The sequence below is a fragment of the Oryctolagus cuniculus genome, chromosome 5 (assembly GCF_964237555.1).
Source record: "Oryctolagus cuniculus chromosome 5, mOryCun1.1, whole genome shotgun sequence".
In the NCBI taxonomy this organism is placed as follows: domain Eukaryota; kingdom Metazoa; phylum Chordata; class Mammalia; order Lagomorpha; family Leporidae; genus Oryctolagus; species Oryctolagus cuniculus.
Window position 1 is genome coordinate 25,493,945 of NC_091436.1, and position 21,613 is coordinate 25,515,557.

Consider the following 21,613-nt stretch of genomic DNA (forward strand, 5'->3'; position numbering starts at 1 on the left):
TCGGCATTCTAATACTGAGCAATTTCTATTATCAAACTTGAATGAAATGACCTCCCCTCAAGATTTCAGTATTTGTGAAATAAAATTGTTCTAAAGCAAATGTAGATGTCTTTCATATGTTTCAGAAAAAGTTATCAGTTGCTTAGTCTCAAATCAATTGCAGATTGAGTCACTTGCATCAGTTATGTTTTCCTTGGATGATCAAAAAGGTGAGAAACACTGATACACCAAAGACCAATAATTTGTGAGATTCCTAAAGTGGAGGAAAACTGACAATCTAGAGCAGTGAGTGCAGGCAGGCAGCATACTGTAATATAGCTAGTCAACTGATCATTCAAATATGGAAAGGGCAGAAGACACAGCGTACTTTAAAAAGTTCATGGGAAAATGAAACTAAAGTAAGCTTATTTTGGTGCAAAAAAACAATTTGAAATCCCTACATAAAGGGATCTTCAAAAAATGTCATGGAAAGTGCATATTATGCATAAACTATGCATGGATTTAAACACATTTTTGTACCAAAATAAACTTATTTTTAATGTCAATATTTTCCACAAACTTTTTGAAGTACCCTCTTATAATATTTCCTGGACTCAAAACCATACCCATTTGGCACCAAAAATGGATTTAAGAGGAATTTTCTGGCTGTTTTTTCTGGAAATAAGTTACAGATGAGATATTTATAAAAGATGTAGTTCTACTCATTACTTCTTTAGAAAACACAACAAGTATGTTTTTTGTACATTTCCACATTGGCAGTGGAAAACTGATGAAAGCTCTGTGGCTGGGCTCTTCATGTAGGCACAGAACAAAGGGACAGGGGTCCTAAACAGTATCAGATCCCACACCATAGCACAGCACTGGAACACCTCAACTGTTAATCTAGACCTTTTGGAGCTCACCAAATTCTGTGATTATTAGTTAATCTTAGCCACAGTAATAACACATCTTTCCTTATAACCTAGCCTGTCCTTAGTTTCAATGATTTAAAGTTTATTGTCATTCTTAAAGACACCCAGAAAAACCTGAATAGGAAAAGCTGAGACTACCACAACTGATGATGGCAGATATGTTGGCATGAATCATGTTTTGATAACCAGAAATAACTTAATTGACTCAAATGTTACTCTGATGCTTAGGACAACTTTCCATTCATCTCACAGGACTTTAGATGCTGAAACTCTGTTAGTCCTACTGGAGATTGGGAAATTGGAGTGAGACCTTACTGGCGAATAATAATCTCCATATAATTCTGGATAGTAAATATACACTAAAGAGAATCCTACATAACTAGTAACTGGGGAAATGCCAATAAAGTCCACAATGAGATCATATTTCTCATCAGTATAATTATTTTCAATTTAATTCTCATAATACCAAGTGTTATAAAGATTTAAAACAGGGACCAGCACTGTGGAGTAGCAGGTAAAGCTGCTGCTTGCAAGGCTAGCATCCCATATGGGTGCCAGTTAATGTCCCTGCCACTTCTGATCCAGCTCCCTGCAAATGGCCTGGGAAAAGCAATAGGAGATAGTCCAAGCACCTGGGCCCCTGCCACTCATGTAGAAGACCTGGAAGAAGCTCTTGGCTCTTGGCTTTAGACTTGCTCAGCACTGGCAGTTGTGGCAACTACTTTAAAGAAAATTGACAATATTTAGACTTAATATTCTATTTGCCAAAGGACTTAGCTATGAATAGTATTCTCCACAGAAACTCTCATAGGTGTATACTAGTCACATCTACTGAAAGCTAAATTTCAGCCTTAGGTGCTTCAAAAAAGAGCAATCTATATGCATCTCAAACACATAATCAACTTTTAATTTTTACAATGAAACATTAAACCAAGAAAAACTAAGTTATATTTTATATCATTAAACTATTTTTAAATGTAAAGAGAAATTTAAGGATGCAGCTAGACATATGTTAAGTAAAATATGAAGAAATGTGTGAGGATTAACACTGAACTCAAGCACCCTTGCAGGGGAACATCTGGTCCATGGGTCGTGGTAGGCCTTTGAAATACTTTGATCTGGCTCTGCTAAGGCAACCACAACTGAGACTCAAAATGTAATAAATCTATATCAGGCTGATTTTGAGCTTGATAATTTTGTATGGCCCGCAGATGATGTTATAAATATCCAAATGGTCCTTGGCAGAAAAAAGTTTCCCCACCTCTGCTGGAAAGAAGAAGGACACAAGAGGCTCAAATGCATTGATTTAATTTTTAATTCTTAAGTTGATTATTTGGGTATTTTGATGTTTATTATATTATTATTTTCATTTTCCTTAGCATGAAATATTTCCAAATAACTTAAAAATAAAAATTTAAAAAGGGAATAGCTTGTATACTTTCAAAATATATGAGTGGAGCTGGCACTGTGGTGTAGCAGGTAAAGCTGCCGCCTGTAGGGCCGGCATCCCATATGGGTGCTGGTTTGAGTCCCAGCTACTCCACTTCCAATCCTGCTCTCTGCTATGGCCTGAGAAAGCAGTAGAAGTGGCCCAAGTCCTTGGGCCCCTGCACCCACGTGGGAGACCCAGAAGAAGCTCCTGGCTCCTGGCTTTGGATCAGCCTAGCTCTGGCCATTGTAGCCACTTGATGAGTGAACCAGAAGATGGAAGATCTCTCTCTCTCTCTCTCTCTCTCTCTGCCTCTCTGTAACTCTGCCTTTCAAATAAATAAATAAATATTTTAAAAAATAATATATGAGTGGCCAGACTCTTGCAAATCCTTTACTTCCAACTTAGCTTTCCCTAGTTTTAAAGACAGGATAAAATGACAGGATTTGTTGCACTCAAGAAGTGATTGTATTATACATGAACAACGTTCTGCAGGATTAGTGTATATGGGCAAAGGAAATAAAGTCTTAGCTTAGTAAATATGAAATATAAATATCTGAAAGTCATTGTTTTTTAATGTGGCCCAGGAAATTAGGTGACTTGGCCATAGTCTTCATCGACGAAGGGAAGTCCTTCTTATAGCTACTTCCATACCTCCCAGAAACAAATGAATTCACTACCACTGTGCACTTTTACACTCCATGATATAGTTAGTGAGGGTAAACTTGCCTTCCCATCATAAATGATTGTACATATGGACTGAATATAAGTCAATTTTTTAAGATACTGAACTTCGCCCTTTGTAGACAGTTGGAGAAATCTTTTTTTAAAGAGCTCTTCAGATGACATCAAGTGCAACTTGGGTTATCTTCCTTTTTGCTACAAAGTAATACAGTCAGAGAAGTGATCACATTTAATGGTTATTCACAAGGCCAATAATAAGGAACTATACAAGGGTAAGTACCATTGGGTGTCATCATAGAAATCTACCTAACACAAATTATATGCTAGACAATTCTCAGAATGTATTCAGCCTGGAGAGGTCAAGTGGAGGTCAACTACACAGTAAAGGCCTTATAAAAACTAAAAGTCATTCATAAGAGACCAAATAAGTTTCTTGCCTAAATAGTGACACTACAATAATAAAGAAATCAAGACTGATATAGGTCTACCCCAGCAGTACCTAAAAACAAGCCTCAAAAAACTCTAGCTGATATACAACTAATTTACATTCTTAGAAAAGCAAAATTCTACATACTTTAAAGGGAGATAAAATTTAGACATTCAAGAATATAGCACATGGTGTCCAAATAGCAAATAAAAATTACTTAGGAAGTAGGAAAATACTCAAAGGAGCCTCAACCAGGAGATAAAATATTCAGTACAGATACTAAGTGACAAGTATTATAAACAACAGAAACTTTGAGGGAAGGAGACTGGTCAAGTTGAAAAATACTGAAGTAACTGCAATATTTAAATTTCTTGAAAACTATACACTCAGATCCAAAAAGCTTAAAATAATATGATATTAAAAATAATATTTTTATTTACATACAAAGAAACAACACCCAGAGTATAATCAAATTTCTGAAAATCTGTAATAAAGGGAACATTTTTAAAGTCAGTGGATGGAAAAGATGTATCACATACAGAAAAAGATAAGAATTAATCACAGATGTTCTATGTACAATGTTCCAAGACAGAAAACAATGGAATGATTATCTTTAAAGTGTTACATGGTCAAAAAAGAAAGAAAGAAAAAAGACAAAAAAAAAAAACCTGTCAGAGGTGAAAAACTCTTTAAAACAGAAATTGAGAGAATTCATTGTCATTAGACTTTGACTGCAAGAAATCTAAAAGAAAAAACACTGATACCAAATATAATAGCAAATCCATATGGAGCAATGAAGATGGCTGAGAAATATCAAATATGTTCATATGCAGATAAATACAAAAGATGTCTCTTGGGGCTGGCATTGTGGCATTGCAGGTTAAGCCACCATCTGTGACATCAACATCCCATATGAGTGCCAGTTTCAGTCCTGGCTGCTCCACTTCTGATCCAGCTCTGCACAAATGACTTGAGAAGGCAGCAAAAGATGGCCCAAGTAGTTGGGCCCTTGTGACCCATGTGGGAGACCTACATGGAATTCCAGCAGATGGATGATCTCTATCTGTCTCTCCCTGTCTCTGTAACTCTGTTTTTCAAATAAATAGATAAATCTTTTTTTAAAAAGTCTCTTTTTTTTAATTTTTACATTTACTCAAAACAATTAACATTTTAAAGCAAAAATATCATTTATTGCGAGCTGTAAGCACCGTTAGAAGTAAAATTTATGACAAGAATAGCACAGAGAACAGGAAGGGTGGAATGAAAGATAGACTGTTGTAAGGTTCTTACACTCTACACAAAGTAGAAACAACTAATATGGTAGAAAAAATAGTAAGTTAAAGATACATATTGTAAATCATAGAACAACTGCTAAAAGAATACAGTAGAGAGGTTTAGCTAAATTATTAGTCTTCTATTGTTGCACATGAATTACCATAAACTTAGCAGTAGAAATAACAACGAATTATTATTTCACAATTTTAAAGGTCAGACGCCCAGGAAAGTTATTTTGGTGGGTTGGTGGGTATCACACACCAAAATCAATGTGTTGGCTGAGCTTTGAAGTGGAGGCTCAAGGAAAAGATTTATTTACTTACAAGTTCATTCGTGTTTTTGGTAGAATCCATTTCCTTCAGATTCTAAAACTGAAGTTCATGTTTCTTTATTGGCTGTTGGCCAGGGTCTCCCTCAGCTCCTCTCTACTCTTCAGTCCCTGCATGTGACCCCTACCATTTTCAAAGCCAGCAAGACAATGTGGGATCCTTCTTATTGCTCAGATCTCCTGACTTCCTTTTCTGTTTTCCTCATCTGCCACTGTGCTGAAAACGCTCTCTGTCTTTAAGGTTCCTGTGACATGCTCAGGTCCAGCTGCAATGTTCCTTTCTTAGGGTTGACTGTGCCACATACCTTAATACAATCAAGGGAGTTATAACTCAGTAAATTCACAAGTTTCTGGGATGAGAGTGAAACACGTCTGGGAGCCATTTTAGAAATTCTGCCTATTATAGCTAAGAAACCAATAGTGGAAAGAGAATGTTATACTAATAATACTAAAACAATCCCAAGGAAATCAAAATTTGGAAAAAAGAATAAAAATCATATCGCAAAAGAAAAAATATCAGGCTTAAATACAACAATGAATATAATTATATTAAATATAATTAATTAAAGCTCTCCAATTAAAAGGCAGAGATAGATTGGATTTTTAATAACAAACAAAAACTGCATGGTAAGTATAATTTTTTTAAAGAGATTTATTTATTTTACTTGAAAGTCAGAGTTATACAACGAGAGAAGGAGAGGCAGAGAGTGAGAGAGAGAAAGGTCTTCCATACGCTGGTTCATTCCCCAATTGGCCTCAATGGCCGGAGCTGAGCCAATCCGAAGCCAGGAGCCAGGAGCCATGAGCCTCCTCTGGGTCTCCTATGCGGGTATCAGGGGCCCAAGGACTTGGGCCATCTTCAACTGCTTTCCCAGTCCACAGCAGATAGCTGGATGAAAAGTGGAGCAGCTGGGCCTCTAACCCGCGCCCGTATGGGATGCCGGCACTGCAGCTGGCGGCCTTACCCACTATGCCACAGCTCTGGCCTGGTAAGTATAAATTTGCAACCAGTTAAAAGTAAATGAATGCACACACTAACCATACAAAAGCTGAAGTAGCTATGCTAAGGCCGGCGCCGCGGCTCACTAGGCTAATCCTCCGCCTAGCGGCGCCGGCACACCGGGTTCTAGTCCCGGTCGGGGCGCCGGATTCTGTCCCGGTTGCCCCTCTTCCAGGCCAGCCCTCTGCTGTGGCCAGGGAGTGCAGTGGAGGATGGCCCAGGTGCTTGGGCCCTGCACCCCATGGGAGACCAGGAAAAGCACCTGGCTCCTGGCTCCTGCCATCGGATCAGCGCGGTGCGCCGGCCGCAGCGCGCCGGCCGCGGCGGCCATTGGAGGGTGAACCAACGGCAAAGGAAGACCTTTCTCTCTGTCTCTCTCTCTCACTGTCCACTCTGCCTGTCAAAAAAAAATAAAAATAAAAAAAAATAAAAAAAAAAAAAAACAAAAAAAAACAAAAGCTGAAGTAGCTATGCTAATATCAATATCAAAAGGTAAGTTTCCATTGACATGTAGTGGGTTAAGCAGTTGCCTGCAATATTGGTATCCCACATGGGCACTGGTTTGTGTTTCAGCTACTCCACTTCCCATCTAGCTATAGATAATGTTCCTGGAAAAGTAGCAGAAGATGGCCCAAGTTCTTGGACCCCTGCCACCCATGTGGGAGACCTGGATGAAACTCCAGGCTCCCGGTTTCAGCCTAGCCCAGCTCTGGTCATTGCAGCCATTTAGGGAGTGAACCAGAAGACAGAAGACCTCTCTGTCTCTCTCTCTCTCCCTCTGTAACTCTGTCTTTCAAATAATTAAATACATCTTTAAAAAAAAAAAAAAAAGATCTTTAGGAAAGGAAAATTATCAAAATAAATAGGCTCATTTTATAATGATAAAAAAGGTCAATTCCTCAAGAAAGCATAATGATCTTAGATATGCACGTATTTAACAACAGACCTTCAAAATAGAGGAAGGGCTAAATCATTCAATATCATTTTTATGTAAATAAACAATTTACTGATGGGAAACAGATGTCTTTATGAACGTGGAAAGGAAACGGAAGTGGTAGCAGAGGGGATGAAAAGGGAGGGAAAGGAAAACTGAAAGGGAAAGGGATAGGATGAGGAGGGTATCTTAACAATGGAAAATAGAGAATAAATAGAATCTCATATTCTAAGAGAGCGGAATTACTGCAAATATAACAACAGTCTAAACTTTTGTCCAAACTTACATAGTTAACAGTACATACAAATTAACTCTTATACTTCTCTACAGTGATTCACCTTGTCTGACCCAAAAGTGTCATTTAATACAGCAGTATTATAATACAACTTCCTGGTGACTAACCCATCACTCTCTGTAGACCCTTCTATAGCACACCACTGCTTGCCATTATGGCACAACTCCTACCACATCTCCACTGATCTGGGAGACTTTTTCAAGGTGAGTATGTGGAGTCAGGAAAAGATAGAACCAAACAATGATTTTCTCCTAGTTTCTAAAAATGAAGTAACACAGAGGAAATTTGAGGGGAGAGGGAGTTATTATTTCTGTAGCTCCTATTGGTTAATACTCAAAAGATAATCTCTATAAACAATTAAATCTACCATTTTCTGGAGAGAAGCATAGACTGACTTTTGGTTCTTTGCTTACTTGAGAAGCAGTCTGCCTATACTGTTAAATTATTTTAGATTTCTGCCTCTTCAAGTTTAATTTGAGCAGTCAGTTAACAAATCCCAGCAGAGACCTTTTATGTTTATACTGCTCATATGCATCATGCTGTCCAGTGCAACTTAAGGTTCATTAAATTAACTATTAGAAATGTAAAAGCTATAAGGAGATACAGAAGTAATCTTAAGCAGGATTATCTTGAAATATTATTCAGCTCCAGCCATTCTGCAGAGCTGGCATTTCCAAACCATCAACTCAGCATGACACACATATACACCATCTGGCTTTGAGTTGTGAGCAGGCTGGTTGCTCTTACTATTTTACATTACATGTAGAAATGAAGTGGTCAAATGTATCACATCTCTCCAAGAAATATAAATAGAGATTTATCAGAATAAAAAAAATTCCCAAGATATGTTGGAATCAGTATTTATCTTCCAGAACATTCTCAAATGCTTAATTCCTACTGTATCTTTTCTTCAACTCCTTAACTCTTCCTGTCAGGAAATCAAAGCTTATTTACTGAAAAATTTTAGACATAAACGACTCATTTCCACAAATATGAAACGGTACTAAAATTCCATTTATAACTTTGTTTTCTTACGTAATTGTTTCTAATTAATTAAATATTATTGACTTTCCTTCTCTAGAATGCAGTAAACTATTAGAATTCTGCTTGTCCTACAGAGCAAATTCATTAGAATTCTACCATTTATTCTCAAATATATATTTATATATAATGTAGTTTATCCAGAATAGGTTTTCCTTCTATTATATCATCCTCAATATCCTCAATTAAATTTAATTGCATCAAAATTATAGTTGGTTTATTAAATTATATCATTAATCAGTTGCCAATTTGTACATTTCCGCCAAACTGAACAAACTCAAGCAAGATACAAGAAGGAATCAAAGTAAAGAACAGAACACATTAAGTAAGAAACGGAATTGTTATTTGTATGAATTTAAAAGGCTGGAGTACAGCTGTCCTGACCTTTGGGCATTAGAGTTCCAGTGACTAGCTTCTATGGCGTACCACATTTTGCCTATGTTTTACTATCTTAACGTAAAGAGAACCATAATGTTTGTCTCAAAGATTGTACTTATTTTTAAGTTAATTTTAGACTCACAGAAGACAGAAGAAATAAGAAGACAGAACTCTGAGGGGTAGCAAATGGAAACATGGAGTGACATGGATCAGGGAATGAAGGAAAACTGCGGAGAGAACAGATGGGAAGGAGGCAGTGAGATTTATTGATGTCATAAAGAAAGGCCTGGAGGAGTCTCCATAAGAGGATAAGAACATTAATTAAAGGGGAAATGGTAAGGAAGAAATGAAAACCTACCTGGACTGTTGGCTAATTAGAGAACATAAAGTATTACATGACATTGAATAAAATTTATATGTAATCCAGAGAAGAATATAACAGTCATCTATAGATAGTCTAGACAAATAGATATAAAGATGTGTGTGCTCTAAATATACATGTCATATGTCTGTATCTATCTACAAATACATGGTAAGAGAGAGAGAGAGAGAAATTTCTCCAATAGACAGAGTAGGTAACACTTTTGGAGAAATGGTGTCAACTGGAGACCTTCCTAAATCTCATCTACGTATCTTGAGGCACTTTACAGCCTACAAAGTTATTCTGTTTTCAGTTCATAAAGCTTTCAAGACAGTTCTTGCTAGAAACCAGCCTGTGGCCCTGTCTGTGCATGCTGCCGAGTGAATATGAGTGAAGGAGTTAAGTCACATGTGGAAAAGATAGGAAGAGCCATGAAACAGCATTGCCATCAAACCTAATCCCTAAGGGATTCCCCTCCATTCCACAAATATCTTAATCATGCATAATGCCTATTCCCTGTTATCAAGATCAACAGTGAGAGCCAAAGCCATTTCGGCTCATGAGACAGTGACTCAGGATGAAGTCAGACAACTGAACTCTGCAAGGATTTCCTTTGTTGCATTTGTGTCCAGGGCTTTCCTTTGCCTAAGAGATCTGAACATCCTGCAGCAATTCCACAGCCAAAAGTCTGTGAGCAGCTCCTTGGAGTCTGTAATCAGCTACAGGTTTGATTGTCCCTCTAAGGAGAAATGAATGCATTTGTAAGCACCACAGGCTTTCTCTGCCTCCCTCATTCACTGAGACTGTGCCCATCGTGTGCACTGCCTGGCAACTTACCTTCTACCACCCTGGGAGGGGATGAGCTGGCCAAGCCAACACAGGCCTCTCATGCTAATGACTGCAACTCTGTTTTTCTAAATCTGCCATTTAAGTGATATGCTTTAAGCCTAAGCTTTTTTCAAGTAAGCTTCACCACAAACATTTTTGAGGAGATGGACTGACTGCATCATCAAGCTCGTGGTTTACAGAATGTGATTTAGAATCCCTGCCCGAGTGCATAGACATTTACCCCATACTGCTCCATCTCATTACTGAAAATCGATGAAACAAGCCATACGTCACCACTGGCAAGCAATCCATTCAGACAGAAAGGAAGAAAAATAAGTTTCCCAGCCAGAAATAATATACTTTGATAAGCAGCTTTGGGAAAGAAAGCTGGTCAACAAAAATTCATTACAATATCACATAATCACTTTCAATATATAAGTAGCAAGAACAGTCATCAAAAGAGGCCTTTGGACATGCTTCACAAACTAATGGGTACAGTCATACCATGTTCCATCAACAACCCTGTAAGAGGCCATCAGGGACCTCTCCAGAGACTCCATGCTAATCTGCAAACAATGATAGAAAATACTTCCCAGTTCTCGTTGTGCTTTCACAGCTACACAGCAGGGGCCTACATGGATACTAGGAGTGATTCACAACAACGTGCATAGCTTGAAGATGTTTTAAACTATCAATAATAGCCTGAATTCCTTCTGAACATGAAATCAAATCTGCCTCTGATTTACTCAGCAAATATTTATTAACTACTATGCACAAAGGACTTAGTAAGCTACTAATGCAGAAATGCAGACTATTAAGTGATTGTGTGCTATGCTGCAAATGTGAACACACAAGTGCCTACTCTCTAAGCAGTATCTACATTTGATAAATATATGCCTATACTTAAGCACAGTAGTAATGGTAATTATTCAGAAAAAGATGATGCATCAACACAAGCCTATTCTGAAGTACATTAGTTTTTTTTTAGAAAACTTGAATGTATATATATATATATATAACATAAAAGAGGATACTATAAAAAGGCTAGATATTGTACAATTCCAACCATATGCCACTTTGGAAAAGGAAAAACTCTACAGAGAGTGGAGTTTATCCAGGGTTTAGTGATGGGAGGGAGGGATCAAGAGATGTAGCCCAATGGGCAATAAAATTATTACATGTAATACTATAATGGTGGATAAACATTATATACTTTTCCAAACTTATAGAATGTACAACATCAAGAGAGAACATGAGTGGAGACTATAGACTTTTGGAAATAATGATGTGTCAATGTATATTCGTGCATTAGTTTTTAACATTATAAAATGTATTTTATTCCACTAAATTATTATTCATGGTGGCAATTTACCCAAGAAGAAAATGGTTAAAGTGCCAAAAATAGAAAAAAAGTAATAAACATTGTGGCCTTTTGTGGAGTAAACTAGCAGATGGAAGAGATCTCTCTCTGTCTCTCTCTCTCTGCTCCTTCACTCCATCCCTCCCAACACACACTCTTTCAAATAAACCTATTTTTATTTATTTATTTATTCTTCCCCAGAAACCTTTTATTTAAGGTATACAAACTTCATGCATTTCATAAATACAACTTTAGGAATACAGTGATTCTTCCCATCGTACCTATCCTCTTACCCTTCTTCTTCCTCCCTCTCCTATTCCCATTCTTATTTTTTACTAAAAGCTAGTTTCAATTAACTTTATACACAGAAGATTAATTCTGTACTAAGTAAGGAGTTCAACAAATAGTATGAAAAAAATGTTCCTTAACAGTTTTTTGATTTCTCTTTTGATTTCTTCTATGACACACTGTTCATTCAGCAGCATGTTGTCAGTCTCCATGTGTTTGCCTGTGTTCTAGAGATTCTTGAGTTATTGATTTCCAGTTTCATTCCATTGTGGTCAGAGAAGATGCATGGTATGATCCAAGAAGATGCCGAGCCTGTGGTCTATCCTAGAGGAAGTTCCATGCACTGGTGAGGATGGTGGGCTGACTATAAAATTTCCAGAGATTTGCTTCTAATTTGATTATTCTTTCTTCTGCTTCACCACGTCTGTTGTACAGGTGGTCTACAACATTTTTATCTATTGAATGCTTCATTTCCAATATTTCAGTTTATCTTTGAAATCTCAATTTAATGGGATAAATTTTCATTCTGTCAGGTATGGCTTTCTTTAACTCATGGATTTGCTTCTGATTACTTCTAAGTAAACCTACGATTAATTTTTTGAATTCCATTTCTGGCATTTCTTCAATCTCTGTATTTTCACATTTTAGTACTGAAGTGTTGTTGTGTTCCTTTGAGGGCATCATGTTGTCTTCCTTATTCCTGTTTCTTGAGTTGCTGCATTTATTTTTAGGTGTTTGTGGAGATACTTGCTGGTTTTTTTCCCCCGTGATGACTTTTATCTTGGAATATGCCTCTGTGAACTAATGGCGCATCTGTTCTTTCAGTGAATACCTTGAGGTGTATGCTTGGTGTGGCCAAGGAGCTCTGTTCAGGGTTCCAGGGTGAAGGAGTATCCAAGGTGATACCCAAATTGGGAGTTGTAAATCTTTTTTTTTTTTTTTTTTCTAATCAGAGGGGAGGTTTAATCTGCTTTGTTGGTATAGTCTCACATTCACCTCCTCTCCTCCAAGGACACCAATGCCTGCTTGCTAGCCCCAGTGGGTATAATATTCATTCATACTGCCAAACTACACAAAGGATCTGTGCAGTCCTCAGTGTGAGTACAGATCCCAGAGTAATTACCCTCACCAGGGAACCAGGGAGCCCCAAGCATGTGGACCTATGCACAGTGACTGCCCAAAGACCCAGCCACACCCTGCACCCTCACATGCAACCACGGTGTTTTCACAATCCCAGCACACAGGCTCCTGCAGTCACAAGCACCTAGCCCCCTGTCAATTCTCCCAGCCAAACTCAGATGTCTCCTCCTGGCTGGTTGCAGACATGAGCTGGCACAGCTGTTACAGCTGTTACATATGTCCAAAATGGCACCCACTATCTCCTGGCTAGTTACAAGATGCTGATACCAGGCATAGGGGAGAGAGAAAGGTGGCCCCTCTTTTTTCTCTAGGTTGGCAGGTATACTGTCCCCTACAGAGCTCCAAGCCAGACTCACACCAGGCACATCTCACAGCTTTATCACCAATGGCTTTGGCTGCTGCAGTCTGGTCTCACCTCACTCTACAAAGCTGATGCTAGGGCTCTCAGCCGTAGGGGTCCTGGGTTGTACATGTCCATACCTTCCACATGGATCCACAACGTCCCTCTATTTTGTAGGGAGTTTCCTCTGCCATTTTCTCCCTAACTCTTGCCTGAGATTTCACTCTCTCCATATATATATATTTTTTTTTGACAGGCAGAGTGGACAGTGAGAGAGAGACAGAGAGAAAGGTCTTCCTTTTTGCCGCCACGTTGATCCAGCAGGAGCCAGGTGCTTCTCCTGGTCTCCCATAGGGTGCAGGGCCCAAGCACTTGGGCCATCCTCCACTGCACTCCCTGGCCACAGCAGAGAGCTGGCCTGGAAGAGGGGCAACCGGGACAGAATCCGGCGCCCGACCGGGACTAGAACCCGGTGTGCCGGTGCCGCAAGGCAGAGCATTAGCCTAGTGAGCCACGGCGCCGACCACTCTCCATATTTTTTAAACTATTGTCCCCTAGACTAGAGCATTAAGCTCCCTCCCTATTCTGTCATCTCAGTCTCCCCTCAATAAATCTTTTTTTAAAAAAAGACAGGAAGGAATGAATTTCATGTACTAATTATGCTATTGTACATGCTATCATAAATGCACTAATCAAGTTAAAAGAAATTGAAAACAAAATGTAAAGAAACACAGGTATTGTGGCAATTGTGGCATAGTGGGTAAAGCTACCACCTGCAATGCCAACATCCTATACAGGTACCAGTTCTTATCCTGGCTGCTCCACTTCCAATCCAGCTCCCTGATAATGGCCTGGTAAAAGCAGTCCAAGTACTTGGTCCACATGGGAGACCTGGATGAAGCTACTGGATCCTGATTTTGGCCTGTGCTAGCGCTAGCTGTTGCAGCTATCTAGGGAGTGAAAAGGAGAGGGAAGGTCTCTCTCTGTGTCTCTCCCTGATTCTGTAACTGACTTTAAAAATAAATAAATAAGACTAGACAAGACTAGTGTCTGCTAATACTAACTGATAGAATCAAAAAGGGAGAGAACGATCCAACATGGGAAGCGGGATACACAGCAGACTCAATAGAATGGCAGATGTCCTAAATAGCACTCTGGCCTCAGAATCAGCCCTTAAGGCATGTGGATCTGGCCAAAGAGCCCATGAGAGTATTTTAGGCATGGAAAGCCAAGACACCCTGGAAAAAAAAAAAGAAGAAGAAGACCTAAATGAAAGATCTCTGCAAGTGAGATCCCAGTGGAAAGAATGGGGCCATCAAAGAAGGAGGTACCTTTCTCTGAAGGGAGGAGAGAACTTCCACTTTGACTATGACCCTGTCGGAATAAGATCGAAGTCTGAGAACTCAAAAGGCTTCCATAGCCTTGGCAACTCATGACAAGAACCTAGGGAGATTACTGATGCCATAAACAAGAGTGTCAAATTGTTAAGTCAACAACAGGAGTCACTGTGTACTTACTTCTCATGTGGGATCTGTCTTTAATGTGTTGTCCAATGTGAATTAATGCTATAACTAGTACTGAAACAGTATTTTACACTTTATGTTTCTGTGTGGGCGCAAACTGATGAAATCTTTACTTAATATATGCTAAACTGATCTTCTCTATATAAAGAGAATTGAAAATGAATCTTGATATGAATGGAATGGGAGAGGAAATGGGAGATGGGAAGGGAGCGAGTGGGAGGGAAGTTATGGGGGGGAAATCCATTATAATCCATAAACTGTACTTGAGAAATTTATATTTACTAAATAAAAGTTTAAAAATGTAAATAAATAAACCTTAAAATCTTAAAGATTTCAAAGTCTATCAAGTATAAATCATATGCATGTATCAATTATAAAACACGTTTATAAAACAATGAGTACAAAATAAGTAAACAAGTACCCTGAAGCAACAGAAGTAAAAAGAAAGATGTTTCCATTTAGTTAAAGTGATGTATCCTCTTTTGATTTTGCCACATTTCTGTTTTCATAAATATACAAGGTATGTGTTTAAATGCTAATAAATAGAGAAAATGATCAAGAGCTCAACTTGTATATGAACAGAACCATAAAAATATTTTGATGATTATATCCCTTAAAGGGATAAAGCTGGCCTCCTCACTGCTGCTGTTCATGTAAGAAAGAAGGCAAATCCTACATCCTCCACAGATGTTCAACAGGTATTAACAGAAATACATGTTTCTTCTTCTAGAAGCAGTCAATTCACCTGTAATATTCCCCTGAGAGAAACTAATTCAATATCCACATATCAGGAAGTCAAATGGAATTTAAAAATAAATTCAGGAGAAATAACACTAAGAATTTTAAGAACTCAGAACACAAAAAAATACATAATTTTGTTACTTTATAAGGTACATAAATTCTGATAACTAGCAATAATTTCCTCACAAGAATAATAAGCAAAAATAATCTGCTGGGGCCGGTGCTGTGGCATAGCAGGTAAAGTCACTACATGCAGTGTCGGCATCCCATGTGGGCACTGGTTCAAGTCCTGGCTGCTCCTCTTCTGATCCAGCTCTCTGCCTTGGCCTGGGAAAGAAATAGAAGATGGCCCAAGCACTTGAGTCACTGCACCCACATGGGAGCCCTGGAAGAAGCTCCTGGCTCCTGGCTTCAGATCTGTGCAGTTCTGGCCATTGAGGCCATTTGGGGAGTGAACTAATGGATGAAAGCCTTCTCTCTATCTGTCTCTGCTTCTCTGTAACTATGCCTTTCAAATAAAGAAAGAAAACCTTAAAAAGAAAATAATGTGATTCTAATTTTTACACTGAATTTTAAAGATAGGAAAAGCAAAGTGATGAAAATTGATGAGGTATACTAAATTTGGAGAAAAATATACTTGTGATTCCAAATAAAATTTTCCTGCAAAATATCTTGAATATAAGAGTCACTAATAATAACATCTTCTGAAATAATTACCTCCAATGCTATCAGTAGAAAATCAAACACTTATGGTTTATGAGTGGCTAAGATGTATGTAAGAGTTATACCACTTGCAAGAGAAAGCCCTGGCTGCTAATCACACATAAACTAGAGCTGCTCCCAGTAATCGGCCATAATGGCTTCTCCAGAAAGCTAACAATGGTGCTTTACAACAACTCTGTCCATGGGTAAAGAGGGAAGGAAGGATGAGAGGGATGATGAGAAGGAGAGAAGAGATGAATGATAAATGTTTATCTCTTGTAAAGTTGCAACGTGCTCAGACATACTATACATATGTAAATGTATATATTTCATTCTTAACATTGTATGACATGGTTATCTTAGTCAACAACTAAGTTTCGAACTGTTAAATGCTGGAAGAAATCAGCTTGCTGAGAATAGAGTGCATAGATGAGTGAATCTATCTATCTTTTCTACCGTAACTGACACTGGACACTACAGCTGAATCATAAATATGTCCTAAAGGTATTCTAAAATTATGGCAAACCTACAGATTGTCTAAGAGGAAGTTTATATTTAGTTCCTACAACATCTGCTTGTTATTTTTTTAAAAATCCATTATTGATGCTGAGCCCAGGATAGACTTTCATTAGATATACAAAGACCACATTTTCTTTTGTGATTTCAAAATATTCTGAATGGACTCTCCTCAAATAATAGAATCAGAAGTCTTTCTTTTGAATGGCATTATTTGCCTTTGTTATGCTGTGATTGTGCTCAGCACATCAATCTGGGTACTGAATAGGGGTGAGGGACACAGACCAATGGTTCTGTAAGAGACTTTTCATCCAGAAAGGAGCCCAAAATCTAAAACACCAGATGAAGCAGGCGTAAGCCACTTATAACCATGTCTGACGTGTTCACGAGCCACTGCAAACACAGAACTGCCCTTCCCTTGGTCTTGAGTTTTTAAAGCCCTTCTTGCCTCTGCAGAATAGATAAAGCCCTAGTGCTTCCATTCCATTCCCTTCCACAGTGTGAATTTCTCACAATGGGGACAAGCTCCCTGTGCCTTCTGAAGGCCTATCACCTATCACTATCACTATCACCTATCACTATCACTATCACCTATCACTATCACTATCACCATCACCTATCACTCAGAAGATTTTACTTTACTTACCCAAGTGTGACTCCATACATGAGTACTTCTTGAATGGCAGCATAATTGGAAAATTATTACAATTTTTAATGCTTAGCTGGTATTCATTTTATTTATGAAAGGCAGAGGGAGACACACACACACAGAAAGAGAGAGAGAGGAAGAGTGTCCATCTGCTGGTTCACTCCCCAAATGCCCACAATGGCCAGAGCTGGACCAAGCTTAAGAAGGACACCTGGGGTCAGGCGCTGTAGGTTAATCCTCCATCTGCAGTGCCGGCATCCCATATGGGCACCAGTTCTAGTCCTAGCTGCTCCTCTTCTGATCCAGCTCTCTTCTATGGTCTGGGAAAGCAGTAGAAGATGGCCAAAGTGCTTGGGCCCCTCCCCTACATGGGAGGCCCAGAAGAAACTCCAGGCTCCTGGCTTTAGATTGGCCCAACTCCAGCCTTTGCGGTCATTTAGGGAGTGAACCAGCAGATGGAAGACCTTTATCTCTGTCTCTCCCTCTCACTATCTGTAATTCCACCTCTCAAATAAATAATAAATAAAATCTTAAAAAAAAAAAAGGAAGAAGAAAGAAGGAAGCCTGGAACTCAATACAGATCTCCCACATGGATGGAAGAGGCCCAACTTCTTAGGGTATCACCTTTGCCTCTAACTGTGTACCTTAGCAGAAGACTAGAATCTGGAACAGAACTGGGCTTGAATCTAAGTCCTCTGATATAGGATGCAGTTGTCCCAAATGAGGTCTTAATTGCTATGCCATATGCCATCCCCAGCTTAGCTTCTAAAATCTCTAATTGAAAAGGGATACACTGCAGGATTAATGATATATTAGTTCCTTAAATTGAGCAAATAAGACAGAAAATGTGGAGTCCTCTGGTAGTCAGAGTATCTCAGATGTAATGAGAAGAATTTGTCAGTAAGTGATAAAAAGAAAACACCACAAAAATTCATGTTCAGGACACTCTCCAGAAGCTCTATAGAGGAGTAATGCTGGCACTGAGTTTTATCTAGATCTCTCAAGTCAACAGCATTTCATGATCCAATTACTTACTAACATTATCAATTGGAAGGCAATAAAAATGATAGTCTTTGGGTCATGCTACTAAGCTAATCTCTGTCAATTGAATAAATAGAGTAGATATGTGGGAAAGCCCTCTCACATAAGTGACTGCTAAATGCCTGGGTACATGCAGAAGGTGTCTTTAACCTAGAAAAATTGTCCCATTTCTTTCGTCCAATCCACAAGTATTTTTTACCTTAATGTTGAAAGCATACAGCACTTCATGTATATATCCATTTTAGTGAGATTTTTACCCTCTGGAGACCTACATTCCTTTTGTGGTTTTCTGAATCAGTGTGGCTTTATGTAGTAAACCTAAAGGCCAAGGTCACCATGTCTATTTAAATACCGTTGTGAAGCATCTTGCACAAAGCTGTATATAACCAGCTCCAACGCTCTCAAATTACCTTTCGGCATGAATCAATTCCATATAAGAAAATACCTTAAATATTTCAGGTCATGAAGACAATTCATAGTGACAAGGGTAAAAGGTACACATAAGATATTCTCCAGTCAAATTCTGTAACAAAGAATCACGATATACGACATTTCCCCAAAACTGCATAAGGGTTACAATTATCCTCTCTATGACAGTTTACACAGGACTCAGCCCTTGGCCTCTCCTCTGTTCTAACCGAAATCACTACCCCAGGGATCTGATCCAATCTCTTGACTTTGGATACCATCTCTGTGATGACATCCACGCACAGAACCTCTCCCTTGAATTCCTCTCTCAGATATTACAACATTTGGAAGTCAAACAGGCATCTCAAACCACACAGGTCCCAATCACACCCTCTGCTCTTCCCACAGCCATTCTCATCTCAACTGATGGCAACGCTGATGCAGCCCAAGCCCTGCTAACACAGTTCACTGCCAAATCCTGTTGGCTCTACCTCTGAAAAAAACAAAAAAGCCTCGAGAACATGACCCCGTGCACTGTATCTACTGCTATCTTCCTGGTGCACCTCATCGACCATCTCTCACCTGGACTGCTGGGACAGCCTCCAGTGCCACTGCCACACCCTACTGCTCTTCAAGCTACTCTTGGCAGTAGCTTGATTCATGCCGTTATGAGTGAGATCACGTTACTGTGCTCATAGCACACAGACTTCCAGTCTCATGACAGCTGGCAAAAGCCAACATCCATAACAGCACGGCCCACCAGGAGGATCTTTCTTCTGTCAACCTTCCCTGCACACCAGCTCTCCTCTTGTCCCACAGATCTAGTCCACTCTGGGTGGGGCTGTTTCCCTCCATCCTTTCTTCACTTCCTTCTGCTCCTCAGGCAAACATTCGTTTATGGTGAGGCCTTTGCCGCCACTCTATACTGCAACCTCCCCAGCTCTCTTCACTGCCCTTTTTATAATATCAGGACAGGAGTTTATATACTTCTCCTCCCAGCCTTACCAGAATCTAAGTTCCAGTGGGACAAAAGTTTTTATATATTTTATTCCCTGCAGAATCCCAGGAAATCAATAAATATTTGCCAAAGGATGAATGAATAACTGCATGTTAACTCTTCATTTTCTCACTAAGCACACAGGGATGACCTGCCTTGCACAAAGTTAATCAACAAGTGTTCTGAAGCCTGAATGTGAACCAAGGTCTCCTGACTGGACGCCCACTCTCTTTTAACACAGTGTGTCAGTTAACTACTCACCACATCTTTAGCCTTTTAGGGGCTGGGCATGGCTTTATCATTAATCACAGTTACCCTCAAATACCCACCAGCATGTGTCTCACGGGAAGAGCTCAGAAGAATGTTTGCTAACTACAAAGAATTTTGTCCACAAAGGATTGCAACCACTTCCTGTCTAGGTTGTGAGCCCATCAAGAATAAAGATTACATTCTATCCATTCCTGTATTACCATCTCTTGGTTCAATGCCCAGAAGGAAGTAGGGGTAACATGTGAACAAAATCAAGGCATCAAACCACATGAAGTTCCCCCTAACCAAGACCACCCGCCATGCAGACAGTGCAGCAGGAAGGTGTTGTGGAACTCTGCTGCCTGCTCATTCATGCAGCAGCCAATCCACTAGATGAGATCCCAGGGATGCAACAAACTAGAGTGCTGAAGGCTCTTTCTGGAGCAAAAATTACATGATGATCAATGACACTGTGGTCAAACACAGGACCTACTATGCACCCAGACCTCTGCTTGGTGCTTTTCATGGTTTTCATTTAACTGTCACAAAGGTCCTGTAAGATAGGTGTTGCATCATCATTTTACACTTTGTGAGTCTGTAACTAAAAAGGTACAGAGACTTCCTCAGGGGTGTATAAATCTCTTTATATGTCAGTGGAGAAGCCAGGCCCCTTGACTTCAACAGAAAGCTTTTACTTCATCACACAAATCCATCTTTTAAATATGAGAAATTATAGACATCATAAGATAGTTTTCCAGCCTCCCCTGATATAAATAACCTTTAGAGCATAGATAAATAAATAAATATAAATACAGAGGGTCCCCCTTATCCACAGGGAATAGTGTTCAAGATCCCTAGATGGTATCACTCTTGTATATACTTATTTTTTCTATATATACACACCTATAAAATGTTTACCTTATAAATTAGGCACAGTAAAAGATTAATAACAATAATCATAACAGAAAAATCTTAGCAATACACTATATTGAAAGGTAAGTGACTGTGGTCTCTCTCACAGTATCATGTTGTACTATCCTCACCTTTCTTCTTACCTGTGGTTCACCACAGGTAACTGAAACCACAGAAAGCAAAACCAAGAACAAGAGGGAACAATTGTATTCTGCCTCTAAAACCTCTAGCCTTCTACTACATTCTTTCACATTCGTTTACATTTACTTTTCTTCCTTTATGTATTTATTTCCACTTTATTAAAAAGGCAAACATACAAATGGAAAGATAGACAAATGGAGGGTGATCTTCCATCCACTGGTTCACTCTCCAAATGCCCATGACAGCCAGACCTGAGCCAGGAGCCCAGAATTCCATTCCTGCTTCCCATGAAGGTGGCAGGGTCCCAAACACGTAAGCCATCATTTGATGCCTCCCAAGGTGTGCATTAGCAGGAAACTGGATCAGAAGTAAAACAGCTAAAACTTAAACCAGAAACTCCAATGTAGGATGCAAGAGCTTCAAGCAGCAACTCAACTGCTGCACCACATGGCCCACTGCACATTTCCTTAGTTCTTATGTAAATATTGTATTCGAATGGGATATCTTAAAACGGCACAATATTTCAGAGATATAATTGGGACATATGAATCCAAAGTCCTTAAAATATATTTTCATTCAAAAATTCTGTTTTAGCAATGGATCTTATTTGATCACAGAGACTTATAAACCAGAATGCTTATTTCAGTGGAATTAGTATCAAAAATCTGGAATTGGGGGCAGGCATAGACTAGCAGTTAAGATGCCTGAAGCTCAC

At 39.1% G+C, this 21,613-nt stretch overlaps 1 protein-coding gene across 5 annotated transcripts in view; it reads right to left on the bottom strand.

Annotated features, from left to right (window-relative positions):
* The window catches only part of AIG1 (androgen induced 1), a 356,709-nt gene that overhangs the window by 262,912 nt on the left and 72,184 nt on the right, over positions 1-21,613 (bottom strand). The window lies entirely within an intron of this gene.